The following is a 10,276-nucleotide window of genomic DNA, read 5'->3' as shown; positions in this document are numbered from 1 at the left end:
TTAAGAGCTTCTCTTTATGCCCAACATTTCATGAGGATGTGTGGGTCTTTATTCATTCAGGTTGATGGGTACTTGACTTGGTGGAATCTTTCGATTTGCAGACTTGTCTACTTCAATTCTGGGAAACATTTTGTGTTATCTTTTTGATAATTTTCTCTCCTCCATTTTCTCCATCCTGTTTCTAGAATTCCTGTCATTTGAATGTTGGACCTCCCAGACTGATCCTCTAATTTTAAAAGAATGTTGGACGTCTAATTGATCCTCTTTTCTCTCCTAAGTTGTAGTATTGTAATTGTTCTTTTTCTGTTCCTCCAGCTCTTCTGTTGAATTTTTTTTTTAGCTGTATCTTTTAATTTCTAAGATATCTTTTTTCTCTGTTCCATTTTTATGAGGATGATTATGGGTGTTTTCCTCATGTCTTTCCTGTTTCCTGCATTGTTTCCTGTTCTGTTTGTTTTGGATTGTGTCTTCCATTGTGAAGGCTTTCTTAGAAAGTTGGAGAGGTCATCCATTCATATTAAGAATTAGGTACTAAAAAGCTTACTTCATAGTTCTTTATGTGTGGGCTGGGTTTATCAGTTATCTGCCTCAGGCAGAGAGCTGGCCTTTTGTCTTGGAGTTCTCTAAATTTCAGAGGAGGTCTTTTCTTTGGAGCTATTCAGTTTCCCTGGGAAGGATTCCTGTTCTAGCAGCAGGGTGGGAAAAAAGGGCTGAGGACTCCACAGTTTGTATGTGGTTTTTTACTTAATCTTTCTATTTTCAGCCTCCACATACCCTGCCCCACCCCACTGCAGTCGTCTTCTATGTTTGGTGACCCTCAGCTTCAGTTTCTCCAGTGGATGGAGTTTGGGGGTGGGTGGGTTGTCTGGCTGTGGAGAGTGGGGAGAGGACCTGGGGTCTAGTTGCCCATTTTATAGACATCTAGTCCTAATTTCAGCCCTATGCCTCATCCCCTTTTTCTGCAGCACCTGCTACTTCCAGGTTCTGAACTTGTTAGGTGTTTGGTTGAGTGTATTGGCTCCTCTCTTCTGGGTACATAGGCTTTAACTTCCTCTACTCTGCTAGGTTTATCACACCTCCTCCTGGATTTTATTTTTATAAACTTGTTGAAATCTCATGGCTATGTAATCTGTTCTGACATGTTGGTCAGTCTACTATATTTAACTGGAAGTCTAGGTTTAAGTTGTAATAATGTGTATAAAATTTTAGAAAGTATTATTCTGTAATTCATTCTTTCCACTCTCTAATGATTTTCAATTAATACGGTTTTACTATATTACCTACCTCATAGGGTTGTTGTGAGGATTAGAAGAATCAATACATATGAAGCGCTTAGATGCCTGGCACATAGTATGTGTTAATAAGTATTAGCTATTATAAATACTGTTACCATTATTAGTAGTAGTACTATCACTCTTAATTCAATAACCCATTTAGACTTGAATAAAGATGTTTTCACCAAAGGAAGAGTTATTGATACATGAGAAAATCTAGTGTTTGATATTATTGTTTTTTTTAAGATTTCTTTTATGTGGACCATTGTTAAAGTCTTTATTGAATTTATTACAGTTTTGCTTCTGCTTTATGTTTTGGCTTTTTGGCCACAAGGAATGTGGGATCTTAGCTCCTCAACCAGGGATCAAACCCCTTGCATTGGAAGGCGTAGTCTTCACCACTGGACCGCCAGGGAATTCTCTAGTGTTTGATATTATTGACCCTGCATTTAACTAGACTTCACATGAAATGCTCAGGTTAAATGTTTTTAAGACACATTAAAGCCTTAAAAATCCAATCAGTAATAGGCTAAAAGTTTCAAAAGCATATAATAACAATTTTGATGTGCTTTTAAGCTTTATTGGTATTGAGTTTTATTTTAATCATCTAAATATGAAGTATAAAAAACAGAATTAAGGAGGTGATGTTTATATGCCTTACAGCCAGTAGATGAGATACTCTGAATATATAGAGTATAGAAGTAGAGAAATAGTAGACTCCAGTCACTGCACCTATGACCTAGTGAATGTTTGTATACTTTTCAGAAAATGTTATGAACTTATATAAAGCAGAATGTGTACATTTGCTCAATTATTTTAAGTATCGCCTTTGTGTCTGGATTAAGAGTGTATATGATAACACTGAATACTAATTTTTAGAGGTGAAATGTGAGTAGGTGCTCACATTACTCTTCTTATGGATAGTAAGTTGCATACTTCGGGGAAGGGGATTTTTATTTGTAAGGAGGTTTGCATTCTCTCTCACTAGAGTCCCATGGTTGTGACAAAGGGCTGTAAATATCAGTACACTAGAGATGCTATAAATTTTTCTACAAAAGAATGGCCAGTTGCTTAGTGTGAATAAACCTCTTTACAAATTACCAGGATGACTTTGGTAGGACAGATGAAACAGGTAGTCATGGGCAGGGTCAAACAGTGCCTGCTATTAGCTTGATGCTGGCATTTCCCCCTCCCTAGATGTAAATATATTATTTTTATTATGTCTCATTATTTGCTTTGATATTTCATCTCTGGAACTTTAATGTCTACATCTTTAGAGCCCTTATGCTGCCTCTTTCCCAAATGCAGCAACTAATCTAGTATATTTTCATAGGATGGAACTTCCCCCTTCTGTCCTGTAATGTGCACCCCTTCCCCCCAAATAGTCTTTTGCTGGTCTCTTTGATAATAAAACACTTACTATGGGCCAGTTGCATTACCTCAATTTAGCTTCGTAACCAGGATGTTAAAGTACAAGAGCAACCAGGATACACAGAACCAAGATTAACTCACGTGCGATTGATTAGAATGGTAAATATTTTGTAACTATATCCTGAAACACTTAAGTGTTTAAATTACCTCTTCATTTAGTATTTTAGTTCATATGCTTCTGGTCTAACATTAGTTGCTGAATAAATAACTAACCTGGAATTTATAAAATCCAGAACTTATGGAAGGGAGGATTATGTTTTGATTAATTTTATAGATAAAACAAATGCATTAATATACAGGAATATTAACAAATTAAGTAATTCCTTTGACATCAGTGAGGGGTAATATACTCAGAATACCAAAGATGAATAAAATACATGACGCTGTAATGAATTTCCTCCTTAGTGTCAGACTGAGAGGAGGATGCTGTTGATAGTTGTGCTGTTGAAAGTTGTCACAAAGACTGTTTTACCCACTTAAATCTCAATATAAAGTATATTACCAGATTTGGTAGCATGGGGACAGTTAAGAACAAAGGAGAGAGAATAGTGTCATGAAAGGATCCATGGCTGTCAGGAGCTATACCCACACACTCTTTTCTTTCCCACGCTCTTTTGGTATTAGTAGGCAGAGGTGGTCATCTTGGATGAGATGTAGTAGTTTAGGAATGAAGAATAATGAAGAGTACTTATGTGTAGTGAAAAGGAGGGGACCTAGGAAAGCATTTCAGTCCCGCTCAGTGCTATCATCTTTCTGTCTCAGCACTCTGGACTTCAGACTGAGAGAGCTGGGTTATTCCCCCGATTCCTCTTATTTTTTTTTTAAAGCTGTACCTGAATATATTCTCTTTACTAAGTAATCATTTAGACAGTGTGAATAAAGTGAAAGTTCACCTTGTCAACCCCGCTTTCCCCGGGGTAACCACTCTTCTGCTACGTGCCCTTCCAGACCTTTCCTCTACGCATTGACTTCTGTTTTATGTAAGTGTGACTTTTATTTTATGCAGTCATTCAGATACCCTCATCAAAAGCAAGGTGGTTAAGTAAACAGTGGCACATCTATGTGGTGCAGCTGGTAATAAAGGAGAAGGTGACTCTACATATCTTTATAAGTATGTCTTGTGTGTGACAGTAGGATAATTCTGACCGCTGCCATTACTGACCTGACATTCTAACGCTTTTATTTCCTTTTTAACCCTTCTATGCAAGGAACTATGAATTGATGGCTTTTTCTAGATAGCCAGAATGAGGCCATTTTCTTTTGAAAGTAATCCTGGCGTTTCTAGTGCTTTTCTTTAATTGTGTGTGTGAGTGTGTGTGCGTCCAGTTCTGTACGCATGTTTTTTTGGTTGTGGACAATGCAACTTGGAACCATTTTGTTTTGAGATATGTTTAGTTATTTATGTTTAGTTTTAGAATTGATTTTACAAGGTGAGTTACAAAGGTTAAAATAAGTTTGCTGTAGAAGCTACCATTACTTGGTCAAAATAGAGTTGTGTTTTTTGTTTGTTTGGCAGCAATTAAAAGTGGCCTAGAGATGGTAAAAGTTAAGCGTCTAGATTTCTGTCTTGGAATGTGTACATGATTAAAAACCTTCAGTTGCCAAATTTGTATGGTAAATGAGCATACAACAAATACCTTTTAAGTCTTACGATCAGAATCAGACTCTGTACTTAAATTAAATAGGAAATTTCTATACTTGCCCTTTTCCTGTGGCATTTGTGGTTACTAGGTTATACAAGTGTTTCAGCATGCCTTCAGAACTGGCATACCCAGACGATTGTTGAGAGCTCCTTGTCGTGACACCCCATCTTGGGTGAGGCCTTAGAATACAAGTCATATATACAACTCCTATTTGACTTTATTATTTTGTTTGTTTTCTTGTTTTGTGGTTGTTGGCCAGAAAGAAGTGTGAGGCAGTAAATACCTGTGGTTTAACGTACCTGACCATTGGCACACTGTCTTTGGGTTTTTTTCCTTCTGTGCCAACTCTGCTCAGTTAGTTGTGGCTTTCCGGGATTCTAAGTTTGAGGCTAGGATCAGCAGAGAGTGACCTACCTACTTGATTAATGATGTCTGCTGTGGGCTTGGTGGGGAAGGTGTGGGAATGGTGGCAAGGATATTCTGTCATCCAGAATATAGGGCAATGATTATGGTCTGACTCTGCAGAATTTTGCTAGATTACATTTTCAAGCACTCACAATAAACCAAGTTGAACAACTCATAATTGATTCCCTGTTTTCAGTTTGCACTATCACACTAGGGTGAACTTAATCATGTGTGTATATATATATATATTTTTTTTTTGCTGTACGCGGGCCTCTCACTGCTGTGACCTCTCCCGCTGCGGAGCACAGGCTCCGGACGCGCAGGCTCAGCGGCCATGGCGCACGGGCCCAGCCGTTCCGCAGCACGCGGGATCCTCCCGGACCGGGGCACGAACCCGCGTCCCCTGCATCGGCAGGCGGACTCTCAACCACTGCGCCACCAGGGAAGCCCATGTGTATATATTTTTAAATGGAAACAAAAATAACCCATCATTTCTGTATTCAGACAAAGTGTATATGTGTGCATGAGTAATGCACACCATTAACTTACTAGCAGTGCCTTTGTGAATTCGAAGACCTTTGCAACCTTGATGTGGTGCTCAGGGAAAAAAAACAGTGCCATACTTTAAAAAAACTTTAAAAAGTATCAGTTTAGGAAGTGAAATTCTATAGCATACCAGTGCTTTGCATGTGTCACCTTTTGCATTTAGATCACCCTTAGTCATCACTTGAGAGAAGAGTTTTAGTTCATTTGTGGTTTTGCGTAAGTAGCAAACCTCCTTAGACAAGTTGCCCTTCTTTCTCCTTGCTGTGTTTTTAAAATACAGGCCGTGACTTTTTGGGGGAGAGTGTACAGACTGCAAGTTTTCTTTCTTGCTTTTGTGAATCAGGCTACGTTGGCCGCACAGTGTCCTTAAATTTGCCTTAAGTCATGAAGCCTAGCAAAATGTACCTACCAATGACCTATCATTTTTCGTCCTCATAACAGTTTCTTTGGGGGGACATGTGACTTCCTCAGCTATAATGTTTGCATCTGTCACTGTCAGATTTGACACCTGCAGGTGTTTTTCTTTCTTTTGGGAGTAAAGGAATGGATATAATTTTTTAGATGATGTTTTTAAGTTCAAGTCTCTAGCTTGCTCTAGAGACAGTAAAAGACTCATGATGTGATTTTTTTTTTTTTTTTTGCCCTCTGTCAAAATTCTGTGTTATCTCAACCTTTTCTTTTTACGAGCTCTGAGGAAATCATGGCTGTATGTTATAAAAATCATGGTTGAATGTTATTAAAATCATGGTTGAATGTTCAAAGTAAGTTTCTAAGAGCTTTCCAATATTACCTGTAATTAGCCAAAGAGAAAGTCATATGAACTTTTCCAATTCTAACTTTCTTTTTTTTTCTTATTCACTCTATTTTATCTTTTTCTCTATTTTTTAATGGCTCATACAAAATAGAGGTTTTTTTTTTAATTGAGGTATAATTGACATATAACATTATATTAGTTGCAGGTGTACAACAGGATTTGATATTTGTAACTTTTTCTCCCATTTTGATTGGTGGTTATAGAGTCCCCCAAAATAGCTTCCTCAGTATCTCCATATTTGGTGGACTCTTTTGGAAAATGAATTACTTGGAAAGAGTGGGGAGTTATTGGAGGCATCTAGATTTAGGATAGGGTATATATTTATCCACCTCTTCAAAAAATTTTGTTCAGTCAGTATTGACTACTTACTAAGCACTATGTTGCTAGTATTCATCTTTGCTTTCTAATTCTCCAGTGTACTTAAAAACCCACTGTTTTATTTTTAATAGTTGAGATAAATTGACTATCTTAACTACAGTTGGCTTTCCTAAATGTTTACTTTTTTAGTTAGCTAGTTGAATCGTATTATTCACATTTGCACACTAACATAAATAAGCATTAGAAAATATCATGATTGTTTTAAATAGCTTTTTGTGTGCATAAATATTATTGGAAACATAAACACATAGTTTATTTTATTTTATTTTTTCCTTTTAAATGTCTATTTTTGGTTAGTTTTAACTAATACATATGCTTCTTGCAATAAGAGTTCGTGGGTATTTAAATGAACAGTTTGTAACTTTAGAAGTTAAATAAATTGGAAATATTGAAATTGATTGAAAAGCTAGTCTCTAAATAAACCTAGTAACCTAATAGCAAAAATAGCTTTAGATTGATATAACTAAGCACTCTAATTTTGAAACATTTTCAGAATAGGATTTTTATTCCCGGGGGAAAAATAAACTTCATTTAAAATATATGTATAATTATTTTGTGAGCATTCTTTTTCCTTCCAAATGCCAAAAGGTGTACTCGATATTTTTGTTATGAAAATCCTGCTTGTTTAAAGTATTGTAGCAATTTTATAAATCAATAAAACTGAGGCATGTCAACACTGTGGGGAAAAATGCTTAATAAATTTGCCATGTCACTAAGAAAAATTTTGGAAATTTAAAGAAGGGTAACCTTTGCTTTAAAAAAATATATGACTACTCGTTTGCTACACACTTAAATGTAAACTCTGTTTGGCTAAGTTAAAGTCAGTGCTGTGATGTGAGAAAAGATATTAGGAGAATAACAGTTAACCTTGAAGTGGAAACATTAAGTGGATCACCTTATTTGGCGAGATCAGGGGTTCCCTACCTTGACTACGCATTAGAAACCGCCAGGAACATTAAAGCTTCCTGATGCTATGTTGACCCAGACCAATTATAGTGGTATTTTTAAAAGCTCCTCAGTAATTCCAATGGGTAGCCAGGGTTGAAGACCACTGAGCCAGGTGGAAACTCCCACTCCTAACTGTGGCATTTAAGAAGAGGTGTATATAAAAAGCATTGAAGTTTGGGACCATCATCTAACAGCGTGAAAGGCCAGACGTTTTTCCAGGTTGTTCTTAGCATGGTCTGAGGATCGTGAGCATCAGTGTCACTTGGGAGCTTGTTATAAATGCAGACTCCCAGGTTCCCAACCCAGATCTGCTGAACCAGAGTCTGCGTTTGAGCAAGTGCAGGTGGTCCCGATGCACTTTAAAGTTTGAGAAGCAGTGTTGGAGGTGGTATTAGGTAAATGTTGATCTTGATATACCTGGCCTTTTGCTTCTGTCTCTGGTTTTCTGTCCTAAGCAAGTAAAGACATTTTCACACAGGGTTGGAAAATGACGCTAGCAATGTGTGCTCATGTCAGCAGGTTAATAACTAAAGATGATTTTCTGCTCTAGAGCACATGTGACAGAAACTGCCATCACTATCACCATCACCATCAAATTCCTCTCTCCCTAAGATGGGGAAAGAGAAAGGAACTCAAAGAATGGTCACCAGGCTGAAGGCCATGCTCTTTCAGTCCCTTTCACAGCTACCTTGTGTATTAAGGAAAAATGGAAAGTATGGTCCTTGTAAGGATACTTCTTCATTCATACCATTACTTTGAGGATTCTTTTTGAAAGAAAGAAATTTGAGTGAAAAAATACTCATCCTAGTCATAAACTGAAATGAATAAAACCAAACCCTCCAAGTTCTCTGAAGTAATATCTACGCAATTCCCAGCTTTCAGAAACTTCCCCTATCATGGCCGCAGTCCCCTACCTTAAACATTCTAGGGTCTCAGCTGGTTTCTCTTTGTCTCAGCACCCACCCAGAATCCAGCTGATTGTTTTGTCAGGGTGCCTCCTTCCTTGTAGGTTGGAAAGGTTCTTTTCTGTTATTTCTTTAGGGCTCATAACATTGTTTCCACAAAGCTTTTGGCTCTGCCACCTCTGTCTGTTACTATGATAACCTGGGTCAGATAAGCACCCTATTTCCTGGCTATATTGCAAATGCCAATAAAACGTTCAGTATTTCTGGCCTTAGCTTTCGGAGAAGAGGAATTGACTGTAGGGGCCTTTTTACTGGGAGGGACCTGAAGGGATTTTGTTGTCTACCCTGCCCTGGAACTATAATGACCTGGAAGGGGAACAGAGCCCTCTTCTCCTTAAACACTCTCTCTGGCCATCTCACCCTCCAGCAGGATTGATTTTTGTAGTCGTGAAGGGGTGGCAAGGCCACAGTGATAAACGGAGACCTGGCTTCTAGATCCAGCTGTGCTACTAGCTGTGTGAATTTGGGCACGTTATCCGAAGGCTCTGGATCTCAGTGTACTCCACTTTCCGCTTTCCTTCTGGAGGCCTCAGTCTCTTCCTTGTGGTGGTCCTTCTGCTTATCGGGACAGGGCATCTCGGTCTCCCTTCTGGTCTTGGCCAGATGGGCCTGCTGGTATCCCTTCTCTCCAGCTTGTTTGGGTTGTTTGAGGCAGGGAAGTGGGAGTAGAGAGGGGACAGCCAGCCCCCCTTATGGATGTGGGCCAGGGTTCTCAGCAGGGTGGGGAATGAGGAGTCAGGTGTCCTGACTAAAATCTAAAAACATTGCAGTGATGTCAGATGAACTGGAGTCTGTAAACAAAGAACTGGCTTCATTCCTGTTACAATTGCAGAGAATTCTGCCCCCATGTTCCTCTCTGAGGCTGAGGCTGGTGTCAGACCAGGTTCCCTCCACATCCCTGAGATTTCCCCTATAACTCAGGGAATTTATACCTATTATATCCTTAGCAAGGAACATTTGTCTTTGAGGCTCTGCTGGTTCAGGAGACCTTGTAGGTAAGTACAGTCGGTGTTCTGTATCCATGGGTTCTGCATCCTTGGATTCAACCAACAACGGGTAGAAAATACTTGAAAAACAAAATTCCAGAAAGTTCCAAAAAGCAAAACTTGAATTTGCTGCACCAGCAAATATTTGCATAGCATTTACATTGTATTTACAACGATTTACATAGCATTTACATTCTATTATGCATAAGTAATCTAGAGATGATTTAAAGTATACAGAAGGATGTGCTTTGGCTATATGCGAATACTACGCCATTTTATATAAGGGACTTGAGCATGTGTGGATTTTGGTATCCACTGTGGTCCTTGAACCAATCCCCCCCCCCCAGTTCCCCGCTATACTGAGGGGCAGCTATACTGAGGGGCAACTGTACGCACCAACACAAGGCTTGTTAACAGAGGCCCCTCCTGGCTGAGGAAGGAGAGGAATCCCAAGCACCAGAGCTGTGAAAGTGGTTTCCAAAGTGGGGCTTATCCTCTTTTTAAGGGAGCTGTGTGTAGATACTTTTTTTTTTTTTACATCTTTATTGGAGTATAATTGCTTTACAATGGTGTGTTAGTTTCTGCTTTATAAAAAAGGGAATCAGCTATACATATACATATGTTCCCATATCTCTTCCCTCTTGCGTCTCCTGCCCTCCCACCCTCCCGATCCCACCCCTCCAGGCGGTCACAAAGCACCGAGCTGATCTCCCTGTGCTATGCGGCTGCTTCCCACTAGCTATCTACCTTACGTTTTGTAGTGTATATATGTCCATGCCACTCTCTCACTTTGTCACAGCTTACCCTTCCCCCTCCCCATATCCTCAAGTCCATTCTCTAGTAGGTCTGTGTCTTTATTCCTGTCTTACCCCTAGGTTCTTCATGA

Source organism: Globicephala melas, chromosome 7 (genome assembly GCF_963455315.2).
Source record: "Globicephala melas chromosome 7, mGloMel1.2, whole genome shotgun sequence".
In the NCBI taxonomy this organism is placed as follows: domain Eukaryota; kingdom Metazoa; phylum Chordata; class Mammalia; order Artiodactyla; family Delphinidae; genus Globicephala; species Globicephala melas.
Note: the sequence above shows the minus strand (reverse complement) of the source record.